Below are 8,426 nucleotides of genomic sequence, written 5' to 3' on the forward strand. Positions count from 1 at the left end.
CTTATACATTAGTCTTAAAATAGGTATTTTTTTATGTTTAAGTACTCAAGTGATGGTTAGTATACTATCGTTATAAGAATTCCTTAGAAATTTCGCTGTATTGCACGCGAATCGAAAGTTCGCGTATATCGAGCCGGAGCGGTTAATTGGAGATTTAAGGAATTTATTCTAGACTATTAAGAGTGAATAATTATAACGTTTAAGAAAGTGCATTGGAGGTTTAGTGCACAAGTGAAACAAATCCGAGCGGAATCGGGCACGAAACGCGCGCGAACGCGCACTGTTAAAGGGTCGACTTTTGGAGCACCTTTTGGCCACACACTTAAGCTTCTCAAGGAAGCTTCATTTTCAGCAAAACTCTCTCTCTCCTTGCTCAAAGCAGCCGTGCACCCCCTAGGAGGAAGAAGACCCAAAGTTCTTCATTTTCTTGCTTCATTTCTTGACCAAATCACCTCAAATTCACACTACACCTTGCAAATAACTTGAAGATCAACTTAAGCTAGGAAAGGAGCTTGTTTCTCACGGTTTTCTTGAGCTTCAAAGGACCGAAAATTTTTGGTTTTATCATCTAAAGAGGTAATCAAATATCAAACCCTTGAATCTTAGTTTATGTAAGTTGATTTGCACATGTAAGCTTATAGATGCATGTGGGTAGCTCTATATTGTTGGAAATTTTGTGAGTGGGCTCTATGAAATCCCACAATGGCTTGATGAACTGATTTGATGTTATTAATGTTGGATTAGTGCTTAATCTAGTGAAAATAAGTTGTGTTGTGAAAGAAAACTCAAAGGAAGTGAGATGAGCAAAAGTGACGATTCTGCCCCTGTTTTTCCGTGAGCATTAGTGCAGTTTTTTGTGGTTCAATTGACTTGATTTTGATGTAAATATGTTGTGTGGGTTGTGTGGAAAGTTTCCACCAAAAATCATCCAAATTGGTTGGCCAAAAGTTGAGATTTCGAAAATGTAGCAAAACTGGAAATGTAACCAGAGCCTCTCTGGCAGTGGTATTGTTTCGGCCATAACTCTTTGTTCCAACGTCGAAATTGAGTGCTGTTTGCCGCATTAGAAACTAGACACATCCAGTTTTCCAACGGTATAAAATTCATACCCTGATTCCGCCTGAGTGAGCCGTACAAACCTTGTAAATTTGCCTGTTCTGTTTCTCGTCTGTACTGGAAGCCCTGTTTTGAGCTGCGACTTGATGCTCAAATATGAGCTAGTTGTGGACAGAATTTTAAAACGATTCCTTCTGAGAAATTGTAGCGTTATGAATTTAGTTTTCAATGCCACTGACCACGCTCAATTCTGAGTTGAATTGAGTGAGTTGTGGCTGGATTTCAGATCTGTCTTCGTGAAAGAAAACCCTAATTCTGGACTGATTTATAGCTAATCTTGATTTGGGACTTGTTATTCGAAATCCTTGGTGTTAATCACCTACCAAATGTATTTTGGATGTTTCCTAGACTTTGTCTTCATAAATGAATCATGTTCGAGGAATTTTCATTGGCCAAATGTTTGAGAAAAGAAAAACGAAAGTGCAAGGCAGATTTGCCTTAGCAAATTGTGGAACTTTAATGATTTTGTTAACCGACTTCCCGAACGAATTTTTGTATGAAATTTGACTGAGGAATAGCCATTATATGGTAGCACAATCATACCAAATTTGGTGCCGTTATAAGTCTATTTTGATGCCCAAAGTTATGTTTCAAATCTGGAAAATTGCCTAATGATCTTCATTTTGAACCAATTTTGAGCCACTATATCTTGGTGCTCAAAACTATGATTCTTGTTCCGTTTGTTTTTTTTTTTAAACTTTCATTGTAACTCTAATTGATTTTCAAATTTGAGAGGCTAGTTCGCATTCTGGGAATTTTACCGAATTTTCAAAATTTGCCAACAACCCAAATCTGTCTCGGGAGTTCAAATCAGCAACTTGAAACCAAAATTTGAGTGTCTTACGTTTTGAATCATGGAAAAGTTCCTAGGAACTTTTAGTACTTTGAAAGTAGTTTCCAACGGTATCATGTTTTCCAATTTTGGACCTACGGAGAGTGAGATATGATTTTTCAAAGATCGCACCTCAAATCTGAAATTTTCAAACTTGACGGAAATTGAGCTTTAGAGACTCTTCCCAATCCTTCACTACTAATTGACCATTTTGGACTTGTCTTCATGAAGGAAATCAGTTTTTCCTTGTGTTGTTAAAACACCACTTTTGAATCTTGAATTTTAAGCGAGTAAAGCTCCATTTCACGGTATTTTCTTAAATTGTACAAGTGTACAATCTTCCTTGATAATTAGGGGTTTTAAGTGATAGGTAATTGTTAATTGCTCAGGCACTCAAGAGGACCTTCAAGAGGATCTCGAAGCGGACGCCTAAACACTTGTTGAGCACTTACTCACTTGTTTTGAATAGGTAAGTGTTCCATATAGGAGTACGTGATTTGAATAGTTTTATGACATGTTTACTCCATGGTCATTATGTGTTTAACTGTTAAGTGTTACCGATAATTGCTCCTATGAACTGTTCCACTGTTTTAAGGCGAGTGTGTACCTTATCTCACTCGACCTACGAAAATGATAAATTTTTACCGTTAACCGAGATTATTTACCGTTTATCGTTTACCGTTCACTGTTTACCAATTTACTTGATTACTTGACTACTTGAGTATGTGATTACCGTAAATTACGTGTTCATATGAAATTGCCCACCGTTTAAGGCGAGTGTGTATTTCATCTCACTCGACCTACTAAAATGATAAATTTTTACCGTTCACCGATTTATTCGATTACTTGTGCATGTTGTAAGCTCTAAGCTGAACTGGGCCCTGTCCTTGGTTACTAACCTACTCGAGCCAGGACTGGGATCGGTCGTGTAGGTTAGAACCCTGGGACACCGTTTCGGTATACTCGAGTACTACCACTGGAGGGATAAGGTGATGGCCAGACAAACCGAGGGGATCCGAAGTTATAAGGTGAATTTGACCGAAATGGTTCCACTGGAACATCATATCCTTCAATGTGTGTTTATTTTTGCATACTGATAACTGTATCATGCTAATGTGCCAAGGTGCAACCTTGAACCATGCTTGTGTTATACTCAAATTACTCGTACAATGATAACTATCTCATGTTAATGTGCCAAATATGCAACCTTGAACCATACATGTGTTATGTTCAAATTACTTGATTTATTAGAACTGCTAGAGTGTCTTGGAACCTCACTGGGCTGTGTAGCTCATTCCACATTTTTATTTTCCTTAATAGGGTTCGAGACCAAGAGTGCTCGTTAATAGTACTAGATTGTTTTCTTTTGACGAACTTAAGTTGTATTATAGCGGATGGTTGTAGTACATACTCTTTTGGATTGTATTAAGATTGAAAGCTAACTAATTGTAAGCATGCAATATTTTGGAGTACTTTAATTATATATTGAAGTTATTTGAAGTATTTCGAGCTTTTGAATTATGGATTGTAGTGAGTCCTACCGAGAGTTGGGCAGGCGTCCCGCGGATACCCTTTGGTTCGCCTTAGGGAGAAGTGGGGGCGTCACAGTTGGTATCAGAGCTTAGGCTTTAGATCTTTGTAGTGTATCCTAGGCTTAAAAGTTTAGGATGCCGGACTGTGGGATTGGTTTGAAAGTTAAGTGACCACTTGTAGGGATGAAAATCAGAGCCGTTTCGCGTGGTCTCTGCGCGGGGTGAGTTTGGGCCAAGTGGTGTTATGGTCCTTACTATATGAATGAGTAAAGACTTAAGTGTTTTTCTAGAGTGAAGTTATGGATCATGAATGTGATAGGTATAAAACCTTTATCTTGATACTTGGAGGAAAATAAGATATGTATGTTGGGTAGGAATCTCAAATGTGGTCATTTACTCTTGGGACCGGCTGGCTCGAGTTGTGAATTACCTTGTTTCGGATTCTTGTACCCGAGTACTTAAGAGTTGAGGGCAATCCTAAGGACTTGAGATCTCCATTTGTGGGGAATAAGAATGAATCGATATTTCACATGAATAGTTACAGGAAACCAATAATCGTTTGGCTAAGATGGCACAATAATTAAGAGCGTCAGGTGGAGAATATCGTAGCCCAGAAGATCCTAGTGTTGGGAATGAAGTTGAATGTGTTAAGAGTTTGTGCCTTGGAGATGAATGTACTTTTAATGATCACCTGTTTACTTTGTTTACTGACTTTGACTTGGTATGAACTTTACTTGACTCTAACCTGTGTTATGATTTAATGAGCTCTAGTTTGTGTTTACTTGTATGGTGATAATGTTATTTGTGTAAGTGATTTCATTTTTCTTTAAAAGTTGTTACTGGTATATGTGTGTAGTTCAATTATGGCTTAGTGTGAGGTTTATGCATATGCATATAGATTAGCTGTGAACATGGAAACTAGAGGACAACGAAAGGGACGTCAGCCCAAACAACCCCGAAATCAAAAAGTAGATAATGGGTCTGGTATTGATCAAAACGCCGAGCCAAGGGCTGGGAGAGGAGATGACCAAATGGGAGTAGTTTTAACTCGCATGACGGATGTATTAGAGCTCAAGGAAACCAACGTGGAAACCAAGAGATAGGGGAGGATCGAGCTTTAGAGCGGTTTCAGAAATTCTTCCCGCCCAAATTTTCTGGAGGACCTGACCCAAAAGTGGCTGAGAATTGGTTAGAGAATATAAGGAATATATTCGATGCCTTGGACTTCACAGAGGAAAGACAAGTCACTTTTGCTATATTTCAACTTGAGGGAGCAGCTCGAGCTTGGTGGAATGTTATAAGAAACAAGTGGGAAAGAGATCAAACTCCAAGGACTTGGATAAACTTTGTATGAGAGTTTAATGAGAAATTTTTTTCCTCCACTTGTCCAAGAAAAGAGAGAAGACGATTTTATAAAGCTTCGTCAAGGAACTTTGAGTGTGGCTGAGTACGAAACACGATTCACGAAATTATCTACATATGCTCCGGAATTGGTAGCTACGGAACGGAAGAGAATAAGACGGTTTATCCAAGGATTAAATTTAGAAATCCAAGATGCCCTTGCTGCAGCACAGATTGAAACATTTAGTGACGCTCTCGAGAAAGCGCAAAGGGTAGAAAGCACAAAATCCCAACTGAGAGCCTTTCAAGCGAGGAAGAGAGATGTATCCGATAGTAAACTAAGAGAAATTGGACCACCACCCAAAGTTAGAAAAGGAGTGGATAGAGTAAGACTATCACTTCCTTCACCACTCATGATAAAGGAACCAGAAGGAACTATGTCACAAGGAGCTCCAGTAGGACAGATACAATCAAAGGAAACCTCGCAAGCAAGTCAAGTCACAACGCCTCGTCCGACTTGTGGATATTGTGGAAGGACGAATCATACCGAAGAAAACTGTTGGCTAAAGGGGCGAAAGTGTATGGGATGCGGGAGCACCAACCATAAAGTTCACGACTGTCCAAAGAGGTATCCACGAGAAACTACTACTCAACAAGGAAATGGAACTGTCCCTCGACAATTCAATGGAAGAAGAAACCGACCAGTGGCATCTACAAGAACATATGAAATGATCACACAACAAGGTTCAGGGTTATCTGAGATTACAGAAGGTATGAATTTCGAGAACGAAATTCTTTTTAAGGAGGGAAGGTTGTGAGGACCCGAATTTTTTTTTCTTATTTTATTTTATTTTACCGGCCTAATTAGTTATTACTCACCAGTTTTCTCTGAATAATTTATTTCAACCATTTTAAACTTATTTACACGGAACTATGGCTTACATGTGTTTTTAAAATGACTTGTTACAAAAATTAATTTTTGGAAAGCTCGTTTAGTGAGGATAATGAATTTGCGTTTGGAGGTAACAATCGATTCGAGGGTACAATGAGCTTGGAGATTGAAGACTTATACATTAGTCTTAAAATAGGTATTTTTTTATGTTTAAGTACTCAAGTGATGGTTAGTATACTATCGTTATAAGAATTCCTTAGAAATTTCGCTGTATTGCACGCGAATCGAAAGTTCGCGTATATCGAGCCGGAGCGGTTAATTGGAGATTTAAGGAATTTATTCTAGACTATTAAGAGTGAATAATTATAACGTTTAAGAAAGTGCATTGGAGGTTTAGTGCACAAGTGAAACAAATCCGAGCGGAATCGGGCACGAAACGCGCGCGAACGCGCACTGTTAAAGGGTCGACTTTTGGAGCACCTTTTGGCCACACACTTAAGCTTCTCAAGGAAGCTTCATTTTCAGCAAAACTCTCTCTCTCCTTGCTCAAAGCAGCCGTGCACCCCCTAGGAGGAAGAAGACCCAAAGTTCTTCATTTTCTTGCTTCATTTCTTGACCAAATCACCTCAAATTCACACTACACCTTGCAAATAACTTGAAGATCAACTTAAGCTAGGAAAGGAGCTTGTTTCTCACGGTTTTCTTGAGCTTCAAAGGACCGAAAATTTTTGGTTTTATCATCTAAAGAGGTAATCAAATATCAAACCCTTGAATCTTAGTTTATGTAAGTTGATTTGCACATGTAAGCTTATAGATGCATGTGGGTAGCTCTATATTGTTGGAAATTTTGTGAGTGGGCTCTATGAAATCCCACAATGGCTTGATGAACTGATTTGATGTTATTAATGTTGGATTAGTGCTTAATCTAGTGAAAATAAGTTGTGTTGTGAAAGAAAACTCAAAGGAAGTGAGATGAGCAAAAGTGACGATTCTGCCCCTGTTTTTCCGTGAGCATTAGTGCAGTTTTTTGTGGTTCAATTGACTTGATTTTGATGTAAATATGTTGTGTGGGTTGTGTGGAAAGTTTCCACCAAAAATCATCCAAATTGGTTGGCCAAAAGTTGAGATTTCGAAAATGTAGCAAAACTGGAAATGTAACCAGAGCCTCTCTGGCAGTGGTATTGTTTCGGCCATAACTCTTTGTTCCAACGTCGAAATTGAGTGCTGTTTGCCGCATTAGAAACTAGACACATCCAGTTTTCCAACGGTATAAAATTCATACCCTGATTCCGCCTGAGTGAGCCGTACAAACCTTGTAAATTTGCCTGTTCTGTTTCTCGTCTGTACTGGAAGCCCTGTTTTGAGCTGCGACTTGATGCTCAAATATGAGCTAGTTGTGGACAGAATTTTAAAACGATTCCTTCTGAGAAATTGTAGCGTTATGAATTTAGTTTTCAATGCCACTGACCACGCTCAATTCTGAGTTGAATTGAGTGAGTTGTGGCTGGATTTCAGATCTGTCTTCGTGAAAGAAAACCCTAATTCTGGACTGATTTATAGCTAATCTTGATTTGGGACTTGTTATTCGAAATCCTTGGTGTTAATCACCTACCAAATGTATTTTGGATGTTTCCTAGACTTTGTCTTCATAAATGAATCATGTTCGAGGAATTTTCATTGGCCAAATGTTTGAGAAAAGAAAAACGAAAGTGCAAGGCAGATTTGCCTTAGCAAATTGTGGAACTTTAATGATTTTGTTAACCGACTTCCCGAACGAATTTTTGTATGAAATTTGACTGAGGAATAGCCATTATATGGTAGCACAATCATACCAAATTTGGTGCCGTTATAAGTCTATTTTGATGCCCAAAGTTATGTTTCAAATCTGGAAAATTGCCTAATGATCTTCATTTTGAACCAATTTTGAGCCACTATATCTTGGTGCTCAAAACTATGATTCTTGTTCCGTTTGTTTTTTTTTTTAAACTTTCATTGTAACTCTAATTGATTTTCAAATTTGAGAGGTTAGTTCGCATTCTGGGAATTTTACCGAATTTTCAAAATTTGCCAACAACCCAAATCTGTCTCGGGAGTTCAAATCAGCAACTTGAAACCAAAATTTGAGTGTCTTACGTTTTGAATCATGGAAAAGTTCCTAGGAACTTTTAGTACTTTGAAAGTAGTTTCCAACGGTATCATGTTTTCCAATTTTGGACCTACGGAGAGTGAGATATGATTTTTCAAAGATCGCACCTCAAATCTGAAATTTTCAAACTTGACGGAAATTGAGCTTTAGAGACTCTTCCCAATCCTTCACTACTAATTGACCATTTTGGACTTGTGTTCATGAAGGAAATCAGTTTTTCCTTGTGTTGTTAAAACACCACTTTTGAATCTTGAATTTTAAGCGAGTAAAGCTCCATTTCACGGTATTTTCTTAAATTGTACAAGTGTACAATCTTCCTTGATAATTAGGGGTTTTAAGTGATAGGTAATTGTTAATTGCTCAGGCACTCAAGAGGACCTTCAAGAGGATCTCGAAGCGGACGCCTAAACACTTGTTGAGCACTTACTCACTTGTTTTGAATAGGTAAGTGTTCCATATAGGAGTACGTGATTTGAATAGTTTTATGACATGTTTACTCCATGGTCATTATGTGTTTAACTGTTAAGTGTTACCGATAATTGCTCCTATGAACTGTTCCACTGTTTT

This window comes from Coffea arabica, chromosome 8e, assembly GCF_036785885.1.
Source record: "Coffea arabica cultivar ET-39 chromosome 8e, Coffea Arabica ET-39 HiFi, whole genome shotgun sequence".
Taxonomy (NCBI): domain Eukaryota; kingdom Viridiplantae; phylum Streptophyta; class Magnoliopsida; order Gentianales; family Rubiaceae; genus Coffea; species Coffea arabica.